Source organism: Quercus robur, chromosome 8, assembly GCF_932294415.1.
Source record: "Quercus robur chromosome 8, dhQueRobu3.1, whole genome shotgun sequence".
NCBI classification, from domain to species: Eukaryota; Viridiplantae; Streptophyta; class Magnoliopsida; order Fagales; family Fagaceae; genus Quercus; species Quercus robur.
The window spans coordinates 48,097,911-48,114,319 of NC_065541.1; the positions used below are offsets into that span (position 1 = coordinate 48,097,911).

General features: G+C 35.0%; 1 protein-coding gene across 1 annotated transcript in view; it reads left to right on the forward strand.

Annotated features, from left to right (window-relative positions):
* LOC126696756 (phytoene synthase 2, chloroplastic-like) overlaps positions 1 to 16,409 on the forward strand; it is a 102,398-nt gene that overhangs the window by 53,732 nt on the left and 32,257 nt on the right. The gene's annotated exons all lie outside the window — the stretch shown is intronic.

The following is a 16,409-nucleotide window of genomic DNA, read 5'->3' on the forward strand; positions in this document are numbered from 1 at the left end:
TGGATATGTTAGAAGGTGCATGTTTGAAGAAATGAGTAGAATCAATCTTGTTCTCATTGTGATATTTGTTATGCCTGAAAAAGCAGTTAATAATGGTAGTAACTTTGGATTAGTATCTTTCGGAATGGAAAAAATATGCAGCTCAATACACAACAACAGAGCCTTAGCTCAATAATCAATGTTATTATCCCTTGCACATGAGCATGTTTTAAGCATTGTATTATGTATATGTGTATAATTTTGAACTTTCTTGGTTCTGTTTTTTTGTTAAATATTAGCATTGATGTATACTATGTTGAATATACTGGAGTAGATGCGGAAGATGAAATATAGTATAGAAACACAAGAATAGAACACGAGAGTTACGTGGTTCAGTCTTGTCAGCTTACGTCCACGAAAGAAACCCTTAAGGGTTATATTTTTATTATATAAGAGTGTAGTACATAACTTGTGTCATAATAAACCATAACATTAGTGTATGTAGTAGGGCTACATCTTTATTATATAAGAGTGTAGTACATAACTTGTGTCACAATAAACCATAACATTAGTATATGTAGTAGGCTAAACCCTAGACTTCTAGTATAAGTAGGAGACTTGTCTTGCACACTAAGTAGATGGGGCTTGGGCCTATACTATGGGGCTAATATGTCTAATATATCTCCAACATTTTTTTCGGTAAATTACAACTTACCTACCTGTGATTTGACCGAAATTTAAGTTGTCTATACGTGATTTGAAATTTGACACTTTATCCACCTGAGGTTATCTATTTTAGTTGCCTACCTATGGTTTGAAATCCCATGATGCAAGTGTTCTGTTGGATTCTTTTTGATCTTGTATTTTTATGTTTTTGGAGGAAAAATACATAAAAATTGAGCAAAATTACATATTTAATCATGTTTTAATAGAAGTTGGTTATGAAATTCTAACTAAGTTAACCTCAGGTGGGTAAAGTGTCGAATTTCAAATTACAGGTAAGTAATTTAAATTTCAGCCAAATCACAAGTACGTAAGTTGTAATTTGCCTTTTTTTTTTTTTTTTTTTTTTTTTTAGTGGTGCTTGAAATAAATTCCAGTTAATTTAGGTGCTAAGAATGTTGTACTCATTACTCAAAATGATTGGCATCTTTTAGGATGGTAGTTGACACCATATATAACATAATATATTAAGCTTAAATGACTTTTACAAGCATGTGATGGGGGAAAACTAGATTAAGTGTGCGTTTAGCATTAACTTAAAAAATTAATTTTTTTTACTATTTAGCTCATTTTTGCTACTATTCATGGGTCCAGTTGCACTTTTTGGTACTATTCATGGAATCATGGGTCTTATTGTACTATTTTAGCCACCTTTTAGCTTTATTTACAGTATTTTAGCAAAAAGTTTTCAATTTTAGCTTAATGAGTCGTTCCTAAATGGACCCTGAAAACTTCTTCCCTACTTGTAGGTTAATCAACAAACCAATAGAACAAACCTTGAGGCAGATTACAAAATCTCTACTGATGTCAAACTAGGTGAGTATCCCAAAGAGTCCAACCAATTAATATTAGAGTATTCGAATAAGGCTCATCAAATCATGATTCACAATTCTAGGGCGCATCACATACTAGTCAGTATCAGATATGACAATACATTTAAGAAGTGGCTGGAAATTAATCAAAATAACTGGTCTGGCAAGTATAGGAAATTAAGTATAGGAGATGGTACGACGAATATAGGAAATGGAGTTTGGCATAGTGAAGATGCTTGTGAGGTGAATGTACAGAGAGCCAATTACAGTGTACTTGTCCAAATAATGGTTCAGAAAATTCCTTGTAAAGTGAAAAGGCTCAATAGGAACTGATTTGTAAGGATTGTTGCTTAGAAAAGTTTCCAATGGAGTATGAGTTGGAACCTTCGATTTCCAATTATGTAAGTCTATACAAGCATAAAAATACCGATTCACTATCTCAAACAGCTCATTGTTTTTCATATACATATGAACTCAATCAACAAAAGTAATCCGAAGACTAAAGTTCCAAAAGGAGGAGTGTTTCAGAATTGGTTTTCATTTATTAGGACTCCCATCAACAACAGATTTTAGTAAGTCACTCAAATGCTCTAATTCTACTGGAAAATTGTTCCCTAAGTTAAGAATATCCTTGAACATGATTTCTGAGAGATCTTCAATAACATTATCTTTCTTTGCTTTTTCGTTACCCCTATTATATAATTGATCATGAACAAGTAACACTTGTTTTACTTTTTTACCACAGTTCTCATATTGTATTAGATAATTGTTGCAGATTTTAGTAAGTTACTTAAATACTATAATTTTGTTGGAAATTGCTCCCTAAGTTAAAAAATATCCTTGAATATGATTTCTAAGAGAGCATCAATATCATTCTCTTTCTTTGCTTTTTCATTACCCCTATTATATAATCGATCATGAACAAGTAACACTTGTTTTACTTTTTTACCACAGTTCTCATATTGTATCAAATAATTGTTGTGAAACCAAAGGTTTCCATGACTCTTTCCATCAACATGGTAATGATATAAGTGCCAAAATAAGCTCACAAGCCTCTGCACTAGGCCGAGCTACATTCCAATTCCTATAATCGAATGACCAGTTATCTTTGTTCACTTTCAGCCACTCCACAAGCATAGTATGATATTTTATATTGGCCCAAACATGATGCACTTCAGGGTTATGGAGGATGATTTGGTATATCTTGTCCAAAGAGTTTGTCCATTGATGGTATTGTTTAGTGTTGTCTTTAGGAGCAGCCTCTTTAACGAGGAATTTAACAAATTCATTTGATTCAGGATGGCCCGAACTAACCATGTAATTTGACATCTTGAATTAACCATTTAACCTACATTCGAATCATTTAAGTTGGTTCACTCAGAATACCAACTTAATCTATGTATTCTCTTCTCTATTTTATACACATCTCATGTCAGAAAGACATACAAAGGCATTGAGTAATATTAAAGAAAAATAAATTCAAGACTATGAAGAATATGAAAAACTAAAACACAATAACACATATTGAAATCATCTATGTATTCTCTTCTCTATTTTATACACAACTCATGTTAGAAAGACACAAAAATACAAACACATTGAGTAGTATTAAAGAAAAATAAATTCAAGTCTAGAAAGAATACGAAAAACTAAAACAAAACACAAATTATACACAACACAGATTATAAACAAAATAACTGGTTTGGCAAGTATAGGAAATAGAGTATAGGAAGTGGTATGACGAATATAGGAAATGAAGTTTGGCATAATGAAGATGCTTGTGAGGTGATCATTAAGGGTGTTGGAGGTTGTTTACTATTCTCATGTTAATGCTACATATCTCAAAAATCTTTGATATACCACAAATTATCTAATACAGTATCAAAATTGTGGAAAAAAAAAATTAGACAAGTTCTATTGATTCATGAGTTATTAGACAAGAGATCTAAAAAAGGAAAGGAGAAGGAGGTTGAGTACACCAAAAAGTCCCACCAGTTAACATTAGAGTTTTTGTAAAAGGTTCATCAAATTATGATTCAAAATTTTAGAGCACATCACATACTTGCTAGTATCGGATACAACATTACATTTGAGAAGTGGCTGGAAATTAATCAAAATAACTGGTCCGACGAGTAAAGGAAATGAAGTATAGGAAATAGTCCGACGAGTATAGGATATGGAATGAAGTTCGGCCTAATAAAGAAGCTTGTGAAATGATTATTAAGGTTATGTCGAAGGTTGTTTACTATTCTGATGTTAATGGTCCCTATCACAAATTTTTTTGATATACCACAAATTATGATAAAATATCAAACTTGTTAGAAAAATAAGAGGACCATATGAAAGAGAAGTCTCATATGGTAGAGAAGAGAATAGATAGTGTTTTCGAATAAGGTTCATCGCATTATGATTCACAATTCTAGGGCACATCACATGCTTATTTGTATCAGATATGACATTACACTTGAGGGATCTTGATCTTGATAACCTTGAATGACAATCAATCACTTGCATGCTTCATTTAACAATCACTCACTTGCATGCAATTAAATCTCATTCAAAGCTAGAATAGTATGTTACTTCAGACTCCTAAATAAAACTCTCTGATGCATAATAGCATATCAAAGTTTGCTAAAGATACCATAAATTGTAAACGAACAAAAATGTCAAAAAGTTATGTAAAACACATGTTCAAGAGTTCCTTAATTATATCAAAGTTTGCTAACATAACACCACAAAAAGGTTGAAATACAAGAATAGAAAAACTTGTAAAACTGTAATCTATAGACATTGCATTTTGTACCCTTTAAGACTCGGGCCCTTGTTCTCCAATGATGCTGAATTCTAAGACCCAAGATTGATTTAGGACCCAATCAGATGTTAAATTGACTTGAAAAATGTTAAAATGAAAAATATGACTTTTAATGAGGAAATGAATCTATTTTTGGAAAAGTGAGGCCAAGGAAACCCTCGTTATACGCATGTAAGAATAGGCTTGCGCACGTAGCTTTCTGCATGCGCACACAGGCACAATCCTTGCGCACACATAGCGAATTCTAGAAATTAAACAAGACAAGTTTTCTGCATTAATGTTGAGGTTTGGAACGAATCCCACATTTTTTGGAAGTCATTCTAAACCCCTATTTACACACTATAAGTGACCTTACATGGTAAAAAAACACAAAAAAACACCAAAAAAAAACACACACACACACACACACAAAAATCCCATGGGAAAACACTAAGATTCATTAAAAATAGTAAATCAAAAGGGGAGTTTTTCACAAAACATCCTCAAGTCAATTTTCTTTTGATTAGGGCATTTTCTGACCTTAATCTTTGAGTTTAAGATTACTAATCACTCTTTTATTGAATTGTGAATAAATTTGACTAAGGGGAATGGTAAAATATCAATCTTGAAGAGCTTTTCTTTAAGGTATAGTTCTAAACTTTTTCTTATATTTTCTTTAGTTTAATTCTACTTTTGTTTGTTTCTTTGTTTGTTTTATGTTTCAATATGCTTATATAGTCTAGGTTTACGTTTTTGTATGTCTAAAGAGCATGTAGAATGTTAGATTTAGCGTTTTAAATCTTTGCCGTGTTTTTAGGGTCTCTGGGCAAAAACCCACGTGCGCATAATCTTTTATGTGCACGCAAGGTTGTTCATGCACATACATGAACCAGCTCAGAAACCCTAATTTTAATTCTTTTGTTTTTGTTGCTATTTTCACATGCCATACTTCTATTTAGCCTCTTTTCTATGTTTTCATGCCCTTAAGCTTCTGTTTCACATGTTTAATTAGATGTTTACCTTTCACATGTTAGAATTAGGGTTTGTTTTGCATTGTCTTTATTTCAATGCCATGATCACGCATTCACATACTCATGCATATTGCCATAGGTGCTGAGTTGCTGCAAGGTAAGTGAGGTGAGTCATGCATTCATATATACATGCATGTGTTTGTTTTATAAGCTTTACCCTTCTTTGATGAATTTGTGTATGCAATGCTTTTAATGATGACATGATGTGCTTGCTGCCTATATCCCTGACTTGATTTGATGCTACATGATGCTGCTTTGTTTGAGATAATATATTATGCCATGATTAGATGAATGTTAGGATCTATGATGTGATGATATGCATGATCAGATGAATGTTAGGCTTTGGTTGATTGTCATGATAGATGTATGATTAGATCTTTTGGGATGATTGATGCCATGTTGATTGTTAGATGAATGTTAGTGTGTGTGTGAGTTAGAATAACAATATTGAGTGTGCCTTTAATAGGGTTAAGAAATAAGACACAATGAAGGGAAGCTAACCTTAGGGTTAGGTGGTTTTGGGTGCCTAACACCTTCCTAAGACCTTACCTTAAATCCAAACATATATATCTCTGGTAGTAAAATCAAAAGGTCCTTTCTCGAAAGGACGCTATATATATGGTTCTTAGACCATTGCAAAAACTAGGTGGTGACTCCCAACCGTTGTGTCTACATAATCCATAGTTCCATATTGCAATCCACGTACGTTCCATACTACCAGTACCATATGTTCAAGCTTGCCAAAAGATTTCATGCCTTTTTTCAAAAGAATCAAAAGCCAGCAAAATCTTTCTCTTTACAAACCATATCAAATAAATGCAAAATAAGTGTTTCACAAACATTACACAGTTTAGCTTCCACGTACTACTACTGAATGTACAAAGAGCCTGTTTTTCTTGTAACATAATCCACTTCCTTTATGGTGTTTGCATCAACAATTACAATGTACTTGTCCAAATAATGGTTCTGAAAATTCCTTGTGTTAGAAATTGGGCTGGTTTTGGTCCAACCCATAAACCATGGCCCATGGATCGTCCACATGGGTTATCTGATAAGTGAGTTTAAATTTGAACTTAACAAATATTGATATGAGTTATCAATATCAGTAGTGGAGTCATTTAAATTTAAAAGATGAGATCTTTTAGGAATCACATATATCTGATAGTAAGTGAATCCCTACTAGTATTTAAGTACTCCTACATCAGTCAGATAGTGGTTAGACACAGTGAGAAAAACATACGTATAGTTTTGAGTGCTCTCTCAAAATAAGCCGTCTCTCTGGGACATCATCTACTGTTCCCTTGAATTTGGAGCGTGGAAATTAGGAGAGACTCTAGTAGCCTTTCCTGCGACTTGGAGGTGTTCCACAAAGGAGATCGTGAGGAGTTCGTAAAGCAAGCAAAGTTAAAGATCCGGCAATTTGGTGATCTGCTCCACCAAAGGTATGTGTCTACATGACATCTAGTAAAGTATATATTTATTCAACATTGGTATCAGAGCCGTTTTATGCTTGTTTTCACTCTTGAATGATGCCATAATCTCTTAAATATATAATCCCATATGCATGCTAAAATTAAAAGTTTAAGTAATTTTTAATTTTTTCAGATCTGTAATTTTTTTTAATTTTTCAGATCTGTATTTTTTTTAATTTTTCAGATCTGTTTTTTTTTTTAATTTTTCAGATCTGTAATTTTTTTTTAGGCATGTTATGGCATGTAGAGAGAGAAATAAAAAGCTGTAATTTTTGATTGTTTACATGAAATCTGAAATTTACAGGCTTATTTTGACCCATTAAATCTTGTTTAATGTCAAATATTTTTTAATGATTTGAAAGTACATTCCATAAGCTTTAAAACGACAATTTACATGCTTAATTTAGACTTTAAATGAGAAAGTTATGGTCTTTTAAAGATTATGGTTGTATTTGATAAAATCTGAAAATTTGATGTCTAACGTGGAAGAGGATGAACAATAAAGTGAAAATTGTTTTGTAATAGTGTACCGTGCAGGCTCCACTAACCACTATTTGTTTGAGTGGTTATCTAATATAATAATAATAAAATATTAGAGCCCCACGTTTGATGTTATGTGTTAGTTACACTAGAAGTCTATAAGAGCCCCACGTTAGTGTATTAGTTACACTTTGATAAGGACTCTTTTTTTTTTTTTTCTTTTCCTTTTTTGTCGGGAGCACTAAAATTCTCCCTGACTAGATCAATAGCTTGGGTTACTCGGTGCAAGTGGTCATCATTCCCAGCAAGCATGATTTGAAATTGTTTTCCAATAGACGTTGTTTAAACTAACAATTTTTGGTTAAAAGAAAACCAATTGAGGCCCCTGAAAATCCCATGCTAAACAATAGAAGCACATTGCACTTAAAACATTACCTGGTGTGACATATATATAATATATGTAATCGTAGTGGCAATTTTTTTTAACTGTGATGTTAAAATAGAATTGTGATAACATGAGAAAATTGTGAAATTAGTTTTCTAATTTTCTGTATAATTATGCATGTTCTTAATTCTTTGAATTAATTTATGATGTCTTTTTAACATATTGTGATATGATTGAATTGATATTATATGAATGCATTATGTGATGAATATGTATCCAAAGGGTTTATGAAACTCTTTGGCTCATCTCTATAGTTAAAGATTGTATTGGTAATTTATGCAACATGTATATTTTTATTTATTGTTATTATGGATGGATAAGACAATTTTGAAATTATTTGGTAACGTGGCATCCCCAATTTTTTTTAAATTACAAATAGAATCTTTGTAATAGGATACTTGAATATGTAATTTTTTGGGCCAATGTTTTTTGGCAATTTTTTGGGCCATTGTTTTTGGCAATGTAATTTAAGGCTATGTAATTTAATTTTGGAAGCCATGTAAGGGGATGTGTTTCACGGTTACCTATAATTTTCAAATTTTGTCTTAGCATGTTGTATGAAATTACCAATAGGGCTTATAGTGGAGCCCATGCACAATGTGTTGTGCACAAAAATGTATGGACTCATGTTATATTTATGATTTAATATGTGGATGGTGTGAGGTTTTATTCTTCACAAAATTTTATTTAAAAATCAATTAGATGTGTTATTCCAATTTACATAGTGAGAGATGATTATGAGCTTAGCGAAATTTTCGATCTTACTATGTAGAAAGGAATATCATGGTCTAGTTGGATTTTTTTTTGGAAATAAAATCTAAAAATGTATGTGCTAATGTCAACTTGTGTAATGAATGTAGTGAACATGGCCACTAAGAATGTAGTTGCTGATCTAACTAAGGGTGAGAAACTAGATGGAACCAACTATGATATGTGGCATAGAAAAATTCAATATCTGCTTAATAAACAAGAGGTCCTTGAAACCCTAACCAATGTGATGATGCAACCTGAAAATGGGAATACTGCCCAACATCGCCGTGACTTAGAGGCCTATGAGTCTTGGGTTAAGAAAGATCGTTGTGCACGTTTCACTATGCTGAGTAGCATGCACAATGATCTTATTGGGGAGTTTGAGAACTACCCAAATGCCCAAGAGATGTGGAACCAGCTTAAGATTGCCTTTGGAGGGACTTCAGCAACTAGGTTGCGGGCTCTTACTTTGAAGTTTGAGCAATATGTTATGGATTCAAAACATAGCATAGCTGAACATCTAAGGACAATGTCAGCATTGATCCGTGACCTAAAGGCTGCTGGTAATAATCTCTCTGATGAACAACAGGTCACAGCGGTGATACGTTCACTGCCTGAACCTACTTGGGGGCAAATGAAGCTTGTTTTGACACATAGTGAGAATATCAAGACTTTTACTGATATTTCTCGTCATCTCGAGCTTGAGGCAGAGCGCATGGGGGCGCACCAAAACACCCTCCTTGTCGCCCAATCTGGGCAGCGGAAGGCATTCAGGCCTAAACGCAAAGGACAAGGGAGGAATGCCAAAGGAGCTGGTAACCTTGGGCCTAAAGAAGGCAAGATAGCAAAGCGCCAAAAGGGCAAGCGTGCTAAGAAGGACAAGGCAAAGATCAAGTGCTACAACTGTGGTAAGAAGGGTCACTTCGCTCGTGAGTGCACTGAGCCGAAGAAGGTATCCATTCTTAACAACTCTGCTATTACTTATGTTTGTACACATGTTTTTGTTGCTCATACTATTCCTAGGTGGATTGTAGATTCAGGAGCAACCAAACATATAGCCAGAGATAGAGTTGGGTGTGTGGATTACAAAAGGATACCAACAGGCACACAGTACGTTATTTTGGGTAACGGAGCTCAAGAAGAAGTCATAGGAGTTGGAACCTACCAACTCAAATTGCGTCTGGGACGTACGTTACTTCTTCATGACGTGCTTCATGCACCTGGTGTCCAATGTAATCTATTTTCAGTACTTACTATGCTTAGACTTGGATTTAGTTTCCGTTTTGATGGTCCTCAGTTGGATTTTTATTTAAATAAAACCTTGTATGGACATGGTTATTTATCTAATAATTTCTTTATGTTGGATTTAGATCATTCCTCCTTTTCTTTCATTGCTCATAATGATGATATTTCTGATTCTGTAATGTGGCATGCTAGACTTGGACACATAGGAAAAGATAGATTGGCTAGACTAGCTAGAGAAGGCCTATTGGGGTCTATCACTAATGTAAGCCTACCTATGTGTGAACCTTGTCTAGCTGGAAAGGCCTGTAGGAAGCCTTTTGGTAAGGCTCCTAGGGCAACTCATCCTTTGGAATTAGTCCATTCAGACATATGTGGACCTATGAATGTTAAGGCACGCCATGGCACCTCTTATTTTCTCACATTTATAAATGACTATTCACGTTTCAGTTATGTCTATCTGATTTCTCATCGCTTTGAAGCATTAGATTGCTTTAAGCGCTTTGTGGCAGAGGTTGAGAATCAGAAAGAAAAAAACCTAAAGGTTTTCCGAACTGATAGGGGTCGTGAATATTTGTCTAAACAGTTTCAGGAACTGTGTGAGGAAAAAGGGATACGTAGGCAATTGACGATTCCTGGTACTCCACAACAAAATGGTGTTGCAGAGAGAAGGAATCGTACTCTATTAGAGATGGTTAGATCGATGATGGCGCAAGCCAACCTTCCAATTTCGTTTTGGGGGGATACATTGATGACTGCTGCCTACATCCTTAACCGTGTGCCTTCTAAGTCAGTTCCCACAACACCATATGAGTTATGGACTAGTGCAAAACCCAATTTGGAGAACTTGCGGCCTTGGGGTTGTGCAGGTTTTGTTCACAGTACTTCCCATAAGTATGGGAAATTGGGCCCTAAAGCCAGTAAGAAAATCTTTATAAGATATTCAAAAAGCTCAAAGGGGTATGTAATGTATGGTGAACATTCTGATGGTAGAATGACCGAGATAGAGTCTCGTGATGTCAACTTCATTGAAGATGATTTTCCAAGCATCAGTGAAGCAAAACAAGATCTTCAGCTTTATGAGCTGCAAGAACTTGAAGGTGTAATACCATCTTTGGGCGAGGGTGGAGAATCACAACTTCATCCTGAAATCGCCAAAGATAGTGGGAGTGATTTTGCTCCTAGTGGGAGCAAACCACTAGATAGTGACACACAAGGATCCAAGGTACGTAGAAGTGAACGTGGAACTATTCCCCGTCGTCATTTTGAGATTGAGGGGGAATTTTTTATATGTGATTCACTGGACCTTGATGAGCCTGCTTCCTATGAGGAAGCATTAGCTTCACCTACTTCACATGAATGGATAGTTGCCATGAGGGATGAGATGGATTCTATGGCAAAGAATCAAGTTTGGGAGTTGGTTGACCTTCCACCTGGGCGCAAGACCATTGGAAACAAGTGGGTCTTAAAAATAAAGCGCAAGGCAGATGGATCAATTGACAAATATAAGGCTCGTCTCGTGGCGAAAGGCTATACCCAAAGAGAAGGGATAGACTATGAAGAGACTTTCTCCCCAGTAGTGAGATTTGTCTCTATTCGCCTTATTCTGGCTATTGTTGCACATTTGGATTTGGAATTCTTCCAAATGGATGTAAAGACTGCATTTCTCAATGGAGAACTAGACGAGGAGATCTATATGGATCAACCTATTGGCTTTGAGGTCAAGGAACAACGGCGCAAAGTGTGCCGCCTTAAACGTTCCATTTATGGCCTAAAGCAAGCATCTAGACAATGGTATTTCAAATTTCATAAGGCTATTATTTCGATTGGTTTCGAAATGATGGAAGAAGACCATTGTGTGTATGTCAAACGATCAGGAAAGAGTTTACTTATCCTGTCTTTGTATGTGGACGACATTTTGTTGGCTGGAAATGACATGGAGATGATTATCACCACCAAAAGGTGGTTGTCCTCTATTTTTGAAATGAAGGACATGGGAGAGGCTAATTATGTGCTTGGAGTTAAGATCTTCAGGGATCGCTCAAAGAAGATTCTTGGTTTGTCTCAAGAAACTTACATAAAGATGATCTTAGAGCGATTCCGTATGCATAATTCCAAACCCATAGACACTCCAATTGAGAAGGGACATACATTAAGCCTTGAAGATTGCCCTAAATCAGATAAGGAAAAGAGAGAAATGGCAAGAGTTCCCTATGCAAGTGCAGTTGGAAGTCTGATGTATGCTATGTTGTGTACTCGACCAAACATCTGTTTTGCAGTTGGTATGGTTAGTCGTTATCAAAGTAATCCAGGACCTGTTCATTGGCAAGCAGTTAAGAGGATTTTTCGATACCTTCGTGGGACATCGGATCTCATTCTTTGCTATCAGGGTGGAGATTTGAGATTGAGAGGATATTCTGATGCTGACTGAGCCAGTGATAGAGATAAGCGCAAGTCCACTACAGGTTATGCATTTCTACTTAGTGGTGCAGCTATCTCTTGGTGCAGTAAGAAACAGTCTTGCATTGCTTTATCCACAATGGAGTCTGAGTATGTTGCTTGTTCAGCAGCAGCACAAGAAGCTGTTTGGTTAAAGAGATTTTTCCAAAGCCTAAGGGTGACATCTCTTGCAGATGAAGCTGTAAAGATGTATTGTGATAATATGGCAGCCTTGTCTCATGCTAAAGATCCTAAGTATCATAGCAAAAGCAAACACATACAGACTCGTTATAACTACATTCGTCTTGCTATTACACAAGGAGAGGTGATCCTCCAACATATCTCCACTAGCAGGATGGTGACTGACCCACTTACTAAAGCCATTGCTAGAAATGTCTTTCAGGCTCATGTTAGGAGTTTGGGACTTTGTAGGATTTGATATGTTTTTTGGATACCTTATGGACATTTATGTTTATTTATACTTTATGCAATAATGATGTTATTCATTTTGATTCATCTTGTGATGTAATTGATATTGCATACTAAGCACACGTTATTTGAGAATATGTCACCAGGCTTAGATCGGTCTACTCACATAGACGATCACCCTATGAGCAGGATGAGACATAGTGATCACTTTGTTTTTTCTGTAAATCAAGTAAGTGATCATCTTGACGCTTAGGGAGGCGTGCAAGATAATATAATGAATGTCGCCTTAGCTAGGCTAAGATGAGACTTATGGGAGTCGCACTTGAAGTGTATCCACAACTTCATGAAGCCTGAATAAAGCCAAATGTGAGATCTTGGACAGGAACTTGATGTGTAACTGTGCTGAGAAACTCAGGTTGGTTGCTTTTGTGGCAATTGGACTAAGATTTGTACGGTGTTTGAGTGTGACAAGCCCAGTTGAGTGGGCGCTCCACCGTAGCATACAAATTATACTGTATGTGCTATAGCCGACCAATTAAGGGAGTGATTGGACAGATCCCTACTCCGTCACTATGTGAGCCCTAGTTGACCATTATATGGTCCATTCTGTGCCCTTTTTCGACCTAGAACTATGTCATGAAGTGAATGTTTGATGTCGCTACTTTAGCATGTCATCTCAGGGCCATGATATATACGGTCTCGCGGAGCATGTCTAGGAAAGCGGTCAAGTGTAAATGAATTGACATGAGTGTCTGGGGAAGATTATTTAGAACACACCATTTATTTTATGGCTCATAGCCCGGGCGATTATGAGGAATTTGTTTTTCAACATAGTCATGAGCATATTATATGGTATAGGATCAAGTGTTGCTTTGAGTTTTGAACTCATGAGGGATTAAAGAAACTTGATCGGGTGTGATCAAATAATCTGGGGCATAGACGAGATACAATGAGTGATGTACTATGTTAGTTTAGATGGTGACTTAATATAGTACTCCTACACTACACCTTCTCGTCAGGTCGCACACTCCATTTTTCTGTATAAAGAGAGGATTGGACAAAAGATTGAGAGGAGCTAGTTCTGACTGTAGTACCCAATGTGGACGAGTGGGAGATGTTAGAAATTGGGCTGGTTTTGGTCCAACCCATAAACCATGGCCCATGGATCGTCCACATGGGTTATCTGATAAGTGAGTTTAAATTTGAACTTAACAGATATTGATATGAGTTATCAATATCAGTAGTGGAGTCATTTAAATTTAAAAGATGAGATCTTTTAGGGATCACATATATCTGATAGTAAGTGAATCCCTACTAGTATTTAAGTACTCCTACATCAGTCAGATAGTGGTTAGACACAGTGAGAAAAACATACGTATAGTTTTGAGTGCTCTCTCAAAATAAGCCGTCTCTCTGGGACATCATTTACTGTTCCCTAGAATTTGGAGCGTGGAAATTAGGAGAGACTCTAGTAGCCTTTCCTGCGACTTGGAGGTGTTCCACAAAGGAGATCGTGAGGATTTCGTAAAGCAAGCAAAGTTAAAGATCCGGCAATTTGGTGATCTGCTCCACCAAAGGTATGTGTCTACATGACATCTAGTAAAGTATATATTTATTCAACACCTTGTAAAGTAAAAAAGCTCAATAGGGACTGATTTATAAGGATTGTTGCTTAGAAAAGTTCCCAATGGAGTATGAGTTGGAACCTTCAATTTCCAATTACATAAGTCTTTACAATCATAAAGATACTAATCCACTATCTCAAATAGCTAATTGTTTTTCATATACATATGAACTCCATCAACAAAAGTAATCCGAAGACTAAAGTTCCAAAACGAGGGGTGTTTCAGAATCGGTTTCCACTTGTTAGGACTCTTATCAACAGCAGATTTTAGTAAGTCACTCAAATGCCCTAATTCTGTTGGAAAATTGTTCCCTAAGTTAAGAATATCCTTGAATATGATTTCTGAGAGATCTTCAATCTCATTCTCTTTCTTTGCTTTTTCATTACCCCTGTTATATAATCGATCACGAACAAGTAACACTTGTTTTACTTTATTACCACAATTCTCATATTGTATCAAATAATTGTTGCAGATTTTAGTAAGTCACTCAAATGCTGTAATTCTGTTGGAAAATTGTTCCCTAAGTTAAGAATATCCTTGAATATGATTTCTAAGAGATCTTCAATATCATTCTCTTTCTTTACTTTTTCATTACCTTTATTATATAATCGATCATGAACAAGTAACACTTGTTTTACTTTTTTACCACAGTTTTCATATTGTATCAGATAATTGTTGTGAAACCAAAAATTTCCATGACTCTTTCCATCAACATGGTAATGATATAAGTTCTAAAATCAGCTCACATGCCTTTGCACTAGGGAGAGCTACATTCCAATTCCTATAATCAGATGACTAGTTATCTTTGTTCACTTTCAACCACTCCACAAGTGTAGTATGATATTTTATATTGGCCAAAACATGATGCACTTCAGGGTTATGGAGGATGATTTGATAAATCTTGTCCAAAGGGTTTGTCAATTGATGGTATTGTTTAGTGTTGCCTTTAGGAACAGCCTCTTTAACGAGGAGTTTAACAAATTCATCTGATTCGGGATGGCCTAAAGTAACCTTGTAATTTGAAATCTTGAATTAACCATTTAACCTACATTGAAATGATTTAAGTTAGTTTACTCAGAAAACCAACTTTATGTATTCTCTTCTCTATTTTATACACATCTCATGTCAGAAAGACATACAAACGAAATGAGTAATATTAAAGAAAAATAAATTCAAGACTATGAAGAATACGAAAAACTAAAACACAATAACACAGATTGAAATCATTTAAGTAGGTTTACTCGGAAAACCAACTTAATCTATGTATCATCTTCTCTATTTTATACACAACTCATGTTAGAAAGATACAAAAATACAAACACATTGAGTAGTATTAAAGAAAAATAAATTCAAGACTAGGAAGAATACGAAAAACTAAAACAAAACACAGATTATACACAACACAAATTATTAAAAGAAAGATAGAAAATCAACACAATATTTCCCCCTTTAGATTAAGGGTTTGACAATAGAGTCACCATTTATTTAATTATTGGAATAAATAAGAAAACCAAAAGTAAAAAATTTCATTAGTTTATTGATTTGAGAATTAATATATATTGATCACAGGAAATTACGAGGTTTTAGTCCTAGATACAATTTAAGATAAAGTACATGATTTTATTTTCTAGTTACAATCTAGAAATTGAAAATTACATGGATAAGTACTTGATCAACTAACTCTTGATCTACGCTCGGAGTTTACGTTACAAGTGTTGACACCCCATTTTGCAACTCGCATTTAACCTCACGTGGAGGGTAAAAGGATAATTTCACCTTGGAAATATGCATCTTAATTCTGGTCATTAGATCTTTAATCTCATTTCACCAAAATGATCTTGATATTGTAACGATCAAATTGATTGGTCATAAACCCTAATCGGACCACCAGATTGAAATTTATCATCAAATCAAGTTTTAATGGCTGAAATGCACTATCACAAATTGAGTCCGATTATATGTGATTATGAACAATTGATTTCAATTGATTACAAGTATAATCAATTTGAGATTGATGATGTGTCATAATTTGATTGGTTAGGAATATATTTTATGGTAGGGTTGCACACACCTAATTAACTAGATAATTAAACATTAATCATTCCATGAGTAATTTGTGCAATTATCTTTTAATTAAGGTAAATTTGGAACTAATTAGGTCTGAAATGGGAGTGATTGGAGCTTATTAGTG